The 9,481-nt window shown below is 43.9% G+C and overlaps 1 protein-coding gene across 1 annotated transcript in view; it reads left to right on the forward strand.

The window, feature by feature from the left end:
• LOC138107929 (uncharacterized) overlaps nucleotides 1–9,481 on the forward strand; it is a 105,243-nt gene that overhangs the window by 84,445 nt on the left and 11,317 nt on the right. The window lies entirely within an intron of this gene.

A 9,481-nucleotide genomic window follows, 5' to 3' on the forward strand; every position in this document is an offset into this window, starting at 1 on the left:
CTGCTGCTTCCAAGGTCCTGTATGATGAGCAGCAAACTTTCCCAAGCAGGGATTATGCCACTCTGGAGTTTACTGAACCATTTCTCCTGCGCTTCCCCAGGCCTTTCCTCTCAATTACATTAAAAGTCATGGGAAGAACATTTCTCAGCTTCTGGAAAAGCCTTTATTTAGGTTTATGGAGCAGCTTGCTTGAAAAGGTTGTGTCCAATCACTCTCCTCACTTCACCCTTGCCTGGGCATGGATGAGGAAAGGAAAAACAGATACCAGCTTGTGCCCTTGGATGTTCTGGGGAATCCTGCCACTGCATGGGTCAAACCTGTATGCTGGGGTATGTATCTCTGGGGACCAGTAGAGGTAAGAGAGGTCTGGAGGTCCTCTGGAAGGCTTCTGGAAGAGGCAGCAGGGCTTGCACTCCTGACAAGGATAATTCCTGTTGGGGGACTGAAGAGCAAACTGAAGAGCTTTAATTTTGCTGGCAAAGGAAGGTGACAGGCACCTGGGAGAAGCTTCTCCCTCACCTGTGGCACATGGAAATTCCCTACCAGGCTGGCAGCCACATTTGGGTTGGAGGAGGGACCCCATGCACCCTCCTGGCAAAGCTGGCATGAGCCATTCATGGTGGTACACAAGCTGACGACTCCTGCAAGGCAGCCCAGTGTCATCCCCCTGCTGTGCCTGGCCTGAGGAGGCTGTGCCAGTTGAACCCAGCCTGCTGCTTGGAAAACCCCTGGCTGTGCCACGGGACTAAGTGAAATATCGTTTCCCAGCCTAATGGACAGATTGTTAAGTATATAATGATTTACCAGCTCTTTCACTGCAATAACTGTTCACACATTGTCTCTTTGCCTCTTTCACTGTTTTTATGATTCATGCTATTTAGTTGCCCAATTGACATTTCCAAAATGAGGTTTCTAAGCCCCAGCCTTTCCTTCCTCCTCTCTCCCCTTTTCCTTTTGACAGTTTATAGGCCTGAGAGCAGTTTTTCCAATCATGATAATATCTTCATGTTTTGTTGACAAAAGGTCAACCTAGGAATAAGCCAAACTGGTTTTAGGAAAAATATTTGCTTATTTAGAAAGGGAATGTGTGTAGGAGATCAAATTTATGAGGGTGAAATTGAATCTGGTTATTTGAAGGATTCTGAAATAAAAGCCTCCCACACACTCAAAAGGGGAAGAACCAGACTTATAAATTGCTTTAGGCTGAAGCAGAATGTGGAAATAAACTACATTTCTGTGTAAAAGGTAATAGATCCAAAGCAAGAACTAAAACCAGAGCTTAAGAGACAGCAGCCCGTTCACTCCCTCATGCACAGTGCTCATTTCACACTATCATTCCTTACAGAAGAAAGGTCATCATTTTCCCCAGTATCTGACCTTCCAGTTCTGCAGCATCCACCCTTATCCATTGGTCGAACACTTGCTCAGACTCAGAAAGGAAAGATCCAGTAGCTTAACGGATCACGTAGCTGGGTAATCTCTTCTGTAGGATGATTTCTCTGGTTTCACTTTAGATTATAGTTCTAAAACAGGTCTTGTACACCTTCTCACGAGAATGGCCCAGGCCAGGAACCCTACTCAGTTCAGGAGTAATTTGCATGAACAGCATTGCTGAACATGTGTTTGGAGGGTCCTGTTCCAAAGATCTTCTCTCTTTTCCCTGAAAAGACTAGCTAACAGTGCAACAGGTTAAGTTACAGTTTTCCATGCAGAATATGAAGAGAGAACATGCCACATACATGCATACATATGTATCTTCATATATTTTAAAAGTCTATGTGTGAATGTGCATGTGTATGTACATACATATATATGAATTAGAATCATTCAGGCTGGAAAACCCCTCTGGAGGTGATCATGTTTAATCCCTGGAAAGACAGCCTAACCTGATTGTTCAGGCCCTTGTCCAGTTAAGTACTGAGCCCTTCCAGATGTGAAGAAATTTTCCTGATTGGCATTTTCTTTCCTGCACCTTGTGACTGCTGCCTCTGTCCTACCACCGTGCACCTCTGAGGACAGTCTGACATACACACGTATGAGTACATCTGCAGACCCACATGTGTACACATATAAACACACACACAAGGTTTCTTTTGTCCTTCCTCTGTGCATCTGAGGGATAACAAGCAAGTGGAGTCTTGCTCTGGCCCAGTGCAGCTATTCCTGTTTCTAGTAAACTCCGAGTGACTGTGGGGAGGATCTGTCATTTTCTTCCTTCTCCTGCTGTTGCACAGCTCCAGTTCCTTTGTATTATTTAGACACATGCCCCCCTCATGGCTTAGGACATGACATTTCTTTCCTCTTTAAGCTTGATTATTACAAAACACAAATTGGAGCAAGAACTACAGTTAAATAAAACCTTTTTTAATGAAGTCCCATTGACACTGGATGCTTGTTAAAAAGCACAACAGAACATTAAGCAAGTCTTTGCAGCTATTAGAAAGGAAGACAAGCCATTATTAAAAGAGTTCAACTGGTTTGGGTTAACGCTACTGTCATGCATGACACATTTTGACAATTTCTAGATAAAGAGGCAGGATACAACAATGAAATCCAATTTGCTGAAGATTTTATATAATTTTAAGACAAGATAACAATATTGGTTTTAGATATTCAGTATTGTTTGTAGATATTCTGCCTCTCTTTCTGTATGTAGCCACCACAGATCAGCACTATAGGACTGGAGATAAGCTATCATCAAATCCTGCTGGACAAAGGACTTGCTTGGGCATAGCTGCATATGTCTTAGGCTTAGAGCCATTAAGAAGAATGAGGCCAAACTATCTCCCAGCACAGAGGCAAAAATGATGAAGCTGCTTGATTGTGAAATAATCTTCTTGCTGGGAAAGCTGCTCGGGATTTCATAGTTGTTCTGTCCCCAAACACAGCACAGCTGGTGTGACCTAGCCTGTGAAAGGATGATTAGAGAGAAATATATGACTAGTGTTCACAGGCATGGAGTCTATTTCTGATAGAGGTAAATGGAGATTAATCTATCTGTACCTGTGGAGCTCCCAGCCAATTTTCTTCCTAATTGATGTTAGAGTTTTTTTATTCATGCTGTTCTCATTTTATAACATGAAGCAGTCATACAGTCAGAGCTGTAACCTCTCACCATTATGCTTTACCCTAAGAAGACCACATCACATTTGTCTTTGGAGAACAACCAGGGCTTATTCCAAGAGGATTTTAGTTACCCCAGTGCCACAACAACTAACTAGTGTAATTTTTTTGGCATAATAAAATTGTATCTCCTGCCCATTTGCTTTCAGTGGCCTATCAAAGTATATAGACAGCTTTTGTGTAGTAATTTGAAGCATAGCTTAAATTCTGCCATTTTCTGCACAAGAGAGATCCGGTCATCCTCCCCTCTCTCCCTCCCACTCCAAACACCAACCCCATCTCCAGGGGGAGGAGACACTTGGTTGCACCTGGCTAACAAAGCTCTTCACAAAGGCCCTAAATGTACTGCCAATGTCTTTCAGAGAGATCAGGGTTTCACTCACCGAGTACAGCTGCATTTCTGTGAAATTAGACACATTTTACTGCTGGATGTGTCGGGCAGGAAGAGGTAAATGCCATAGGGAAGTCAGAGATTGGGAGTGGGTCAGGGTGCAATTGTAGTAGCTGATTCTGCTTGGGCCAGAGCCTAAACTGTTTAATACTTGTCTGTGTGTTTTGAGCAGTTGAGGAGAATGTGCAGTGCATCAGTGCTTCACAACATGTCTCCTTGTCTTGACTGCTTTGCAAGAGCAGATGACAGTTCTCAGGCAAATCTGCTAATTTGGAGGGAGAAAACAGTTTCATCTGTCTTGCGGCAAGACACCTGAGAAGCCAAGGGAGCTGTTTCAGGAGAAAGCACAGAGAAGGTCTGTGTACTTACAGCTGTGCTTTCAACACTGGAAAATAAATCATCTTTCCACCACAGACCCCATTATAGTTACCCTCACATGTAAGAGCAATTAGGATGTTACTGCCTTGCTGTCATGGAGCAGCCTGAATTGCTGTTTGAAGAGGTGTAATGGGAGTGGGGTGATTATTTGTGGTTGGGGAATAAGGGTATGAATGAGTGAGTTATGAGATTTCAGATAAATAATCCTCTGGCTTTTTGCAAAAAGTGTCGTCCCACCCCATCACAAGCTGACAGCTCTGCCATTTCCTGCCTGAAGAAATTCATAAGAGCAAATCTCAGCTCTTCCCTGACTCCTCTCTAATGAGGGACAAGAAGAAGGGAGAAATTTGGCAGCAGCTGTTTAGTGTTGTGCCACTTCATACTGCTGGCTCAGACCCCAGCAGCCTGCTCTGCCCGAATGGCAAACACAGCTCCTGCCCAGGACAGCTGCCATGGTGGGAGCCAGCCCTTCCTGGCAGAGGTAAGGGCACAAGATGGAGCTAAACCCAGTTTAGCCACAGATACTGTCTACTTTGTTCTGTGCTAGAAGGACCCCCCAGAAAGAAAGATGTGACAGATTCCAAAGAAAAGGAGCAGCTAGGAGACAAGTGTGTGTGTCCCCCCCCACTCTACTTTCCCAAAAGAAAACAAACCCAAAAAATTGTTTCAGGTTCCACTGGGATTGGGGGCTGCTCTCAAAACTTTGAAATACAAATTCAGATTCAGTTTCTGCTTGATGGATGGAAAAAAAATAATGGTTCAGGCTGGTTTCTGGTTAAGTTCAACTCCCAGGAGAACCACCTGTGCAACTCAGGAGGAGGACAAAAGTATGAAGGGGGTGTTCTGCCATATGGATAAGTAGAGTTGGGCTTGAGAATGAAGAGGAATAGAGGAAGAGGCTCAGCACAACAATGTCCTGTCCCATGGGAAACAATTAAGCTTGAACTGAATTCAATATACAGGAAAAGCAACAGTGGAACAGAGAAGCAGCAGTAGCAGCACAAAACAGTCTGGTGTGAGAAAGATACAAGATCAAGTTAAATCAGGAAAGTTATTTTGAAGGGATGGCTTCAAGAGGTATCTGCTAGTCCCTGGCTTCTGCATGAAAGGAAAATCATCAGAAGAAACTCTAAGAAGCCACTGGATAAATCTTTCCCTTTAGGAACTGCCCTTTTGGAGCAAAGTCTGCTCTGCTTGTATTACACGTGCCAACTCTTAAAACCTTCCATGTGTATGAAGAGTTTTGATTCACACAAACATCGATTTTTGTCATTGCATTTAAGCCAAAGTACTGCACACGCTGCCTATCAGCCATATGGTCAAGGCTTCAGCCTTGTATATCATTGTATGCAGGGGTATAAACATGATCCATACAACAAGAGAAGCTCTTTGCCTTGGGTCTTGGGGTGCTGGTGAGCCTTCTAATGAGCACTCTCATCGTTGTCCAAGCACCCTCATCACTTGGGCCAGCACAGATGAGTTTTGATCTGCTGTTCCATGAGCCTAATCTCCATTAGATTTCCCTTGAGCAGTCACCTGCAGGTGGATTCATATCATTTGCCATGCTTAGCCTACATATCTCATTTCTGGGTGTTACAAGAAACTGGATTAGAAACAGGTACTCAGCATAAACAGGCGAGCTGCTCAAAATGCCCTAAGACTGCAGTTTCAGCAGACTGCATCCAGCAAAAGAATAAACTTGAGTTTCAAGTGGTTTAACAGGTCAAAGCAGAGGAACAAAGTAATATATTCATGGCTGAAAGTGTGCATACACCTGCATATACATCCACACAGCTGCACAATCAACAAAACACTTCCACAATTTAAAAGCATAATTAAGCAAATCAGGCTGATATATAGATATTTTCTTTGACTTAAAGAACATTTTTAGCATCTTACCTCACATTCACTTCACTGAAAATGAAACTGAGAACTCTTAAGACAGCATTTCATTTTCAGAATGTAAAAAAATAAACCTAAAAATGTCCCCCTCTAGCAAGTCTACAGCTATGCTGAGTGTGTATTCTGTACCTCAGAACAGCAGAATGTGATGCTACACAGGTATCAAAAATATATACTCTTTATGCATAGAACTGCAGCCAGCTGCCCAAACATTAGGTGCTCAAGGGCCTTAGGGCATTGATGCCTCATAAATTTGAGAGTATTTATTAGGTGAATATAGAACTGGAAGTTTTGTAGCAGTGGAAAGTAAGTATGATAATGAGGTAAACACATGTTCCAAAGAAAATACGAGCTAATCGTGCCCTCTGTGCAGGAGACAGCAGCTTTAAACAATCACTTTGGGAATGGTGGAGCAAGGCCTGCGAGCTGCTACAGGATGGGCAGCTCGTTAATGGCATCTCTCTGTGTCCTGTAGCTTTTTAGTGCTGTAAACCCAGTTTGACTGGGTTAACCAAATAGGTGTTCTGCTCCTTTGAATGCTTTGAAGAATCTTATGAATACTCCTTTCTGTACTAAAAAATGGAGTGTTACATGTAGCTTCAGTTTTCCTTAGATAAGTAAGAGGAAGCATCCTTCAGGCACCATAACCACAGGTAGAGCCGGGATTCCTCCTTGGGTCGGAGGACACCTCAGGTGGAGTCATGTCTGTGCATCGTGAGCTCCATCTGGAGGTTGTTTGCTCTAATCTGTGCTTTCGGAAGAAATGGAGAGAAAATGCAGCAGTGCTGGGCCAAAGTCACCAAGTCATCTAGAAAAAAATGACCTTGCAAACCAGCAGGAAACCGCACATTTTTGCTGTGGAGTTAGTGCCAGATGCCCCATGGGATGAAGGAGTCCAAAGGAAAATTGAAGGAGAATGAGAGCTTAAGGAGACACGTGGACTTTAGTCAGCTGCTTAATGACACAAGTTTCAGGGCTACACTTCTCTAAGGCCAGAGGCTATAATGGCTGCTCCGTTGTCAGCCAGCTTCTGAAAGAAAAAACATGTCTGCAATTAATTACCCAGGGTGTTAAACTGATGTGCAAGCAGAATTTTCATTTTCATAGACTCTTTACATTTTTTAGTCATGAAACTAAGCAGTCTTCCCTAAGTTGTGGGTGTCAAGGGCTGCAAAAGTTATTGCCTCCATTTTTTCAACACTGTTTAAAATCAGAGTTACATAGGCCCTCTTCCACAAGGGTGCACAGTGTGGTGCCTAAGGAAAAAAAAAACAATTCTTGACATGCACACAGACCATCAGGAGATCTTTGACTTGCAGGAAGAGCTGAGCTACTACTGCCAGCAAGATGTAAAAATTTGGAGGGAGGCCTGCAGATCATACAGAGAGAAGATTATGGTGATGGCCTGTCACACAGTGGATGAGAAAGAAAGTGATGAAAAGGAGAAGCTTTATTGCTTTGTAGATCCCTTTCTGTGTAATATGGTGACCTCTACTCCCATGTCCATGTACTGGTTTATAGCTCTTACTGGAGGAAAAAGGTATTTGACAAATGACATACATACCTGGCCCAAAAGGAGAATATTCAAACCTGTCATGCATTGCACAGCTGTTGGGTATCAAGTGAGAAACTGCTTCTGGGGTGGCAAAGTGATCAGCAGTGGGAGGACAACAACTTTCAAATATAATGGATGCTTTTTCCATGGTTTTATTGAATGCCACCATGAAAATGACTGGAACTATCCAGTGGGGACGACCTTTGGGTGTTCACGTTACACAATGAAATGAAAGATGGATGGCCTAACGAAAGCAGGGTTTACCATCAGATCCAGATGGGAGCACAAGTGAGCTGCTATGAAAAGAAACAGATGGGGAGCTCATGGTCTTAGCCAGGACCAAACTGTCCAGGCCCTTATCCCCAGAGATGTGTTTTCTGGCAGCAGGTCAATGCCATTTGTCTGTACTACAAAGCAGCCCCTGATGAAAAGATACACTGACCACCTATTTTAGGCTGGTAAAAATAAAGGTGTACTTACATGGGCTCTTTTCCCTAGTGCTTCTCATGAGCATAAATGGAAAATTACTGTTTTCCCTGTCTGAAACCTGCCAGGCCTGCTGCTGATGAATAGAAGTCCCTTGCAGTTGCCTGGTATACCCTGGAACTGAACAAGGCTCTGGGGAAGGGCTACAGCTGTGAAACCCATGAGGTCTGGCATTTTGAATAGAGAGGCAATAGCCTTTCCTTGCATTACATAAAGATAGGCCTCTGCCAGAAGCAGGAAGCTTTAGGCTGCCCAGCCTGGTGTGCAGATGCAGACAAAACCCTGCTACATATGCTGAGGATTACAGGCAGAAAGGTGCTGTTTTGTAGCTTAAGCCTGTTAAGTAAGGAGTTGTATGGTTATCCCTTCACCCCAGCTTCTGACGTGCCCCCCTGTGATTTGTCCATGAGGATGCAGCCACTGGCTAGTGGAAGCACACCAAAGGATGTGTGTCCTTGATTTGCAAGACTGCAATTTCTAGTTTTCCTTGCCCCTGTATGGTTGTGCCTACAGCCATTTAAAACCTCAGACATCCTGCATGACCCATGCCTTTACCACAGCACAGGCTCTGGGACAATCCTGAGTCACCCAGGGGATTCTCCCAGACAAAGATTATTTATTTAGGTGAGCTGATGAGTGATGGCCGTGTTACTGAGCTGGAGGCTACAGGTCCCAAGTGCTGCTTAGAAATTCAAAGCTGGACTTGAACTGCAACAAACAGAAAAGATTCATTTTTCTGTCCGAGCCCAGAGGGGCTTGGCAGGGAGAGGAAGGTTGGGCAGTGCTCCCAGGGTCCTGGCAGTCCCTTGCTGGCCTCCTTGCAGGACTCCATAGCCCTGGGGCACACTCCAGCTTACTCACACTCCCTTGATCTCTCCAACTCCCCCCCACCCCAAAGAGGACTTGATGTGCAGGCTCAGAAGGTTGGGAAACCTTTGCTTTTGTTTGATTACTTCCATTCACACTGACATGAGGAGGTTGCCCTTGCTGAGGTGGGGGGGGGGGAACTGCCTGCACCAATGGACCCTGGGGTACAGGGAAAACACTAGGAGTCCACTTGTCACCTCTCTATAAAGATGCCTGTGTGCTCTTTGAACCTAACTTCGTGTCTCTAACAATTTTTGATGGCAAAGAATTTCATAGCCTAATCACACAGACATTCAAAACGATATTAGTGATAAGCCATGAGCAAGCATGCCTTGAACTGCACTAAGATGGCACTTTGCTCATGTTGTGACATGAGAAGAACACGCTTCATTACAGGCTTTTCCAGGATATACTTCCATCTGTTTCTTCTGTTACTCCCTGACTCAAGATAAGCAGTGCCTCAAGATAAGCAGTGCCAGCCTCTTCAGTTCTTTGGCATTGCTGGACCTTTATAACATTGTACACTCACCATTTCCTGTCCACTCCATACCAGGTATTCCAACAGCTGCACGAGGAAGAAATGAAAACAATTTCCTTTTCAAAACAGAAGTTTTTCTTTTTTCCATAGGAAAGGAAAAAAAAAGTACCCTCAAGTTTTAAGTGGTGTTTACCATGACAGTATTTTCAAACAGCAGCCACAGAAACAAACCATAGTGTTTCTTATTTTAATTGCATAAACCCAACATGAATAAATTTTATCAAGCCTGTAAGTATACAGA

Source organism: Aphelocoma coerulescens, chromosome 3 (assembly GCF_041296385.1).
Source record: "Aphelocoma coerulescens isolate FSJ_1873_10779 chromosome 3, UR_Acoe_1.0, whole genome shotgun sequence".
Lineage (NCBI taxonomy): Eukaryota > Metazoa > Chordata > Aves > Passeriformes > Corvidae > Aphelocoma > Aphelocoma coerulescens.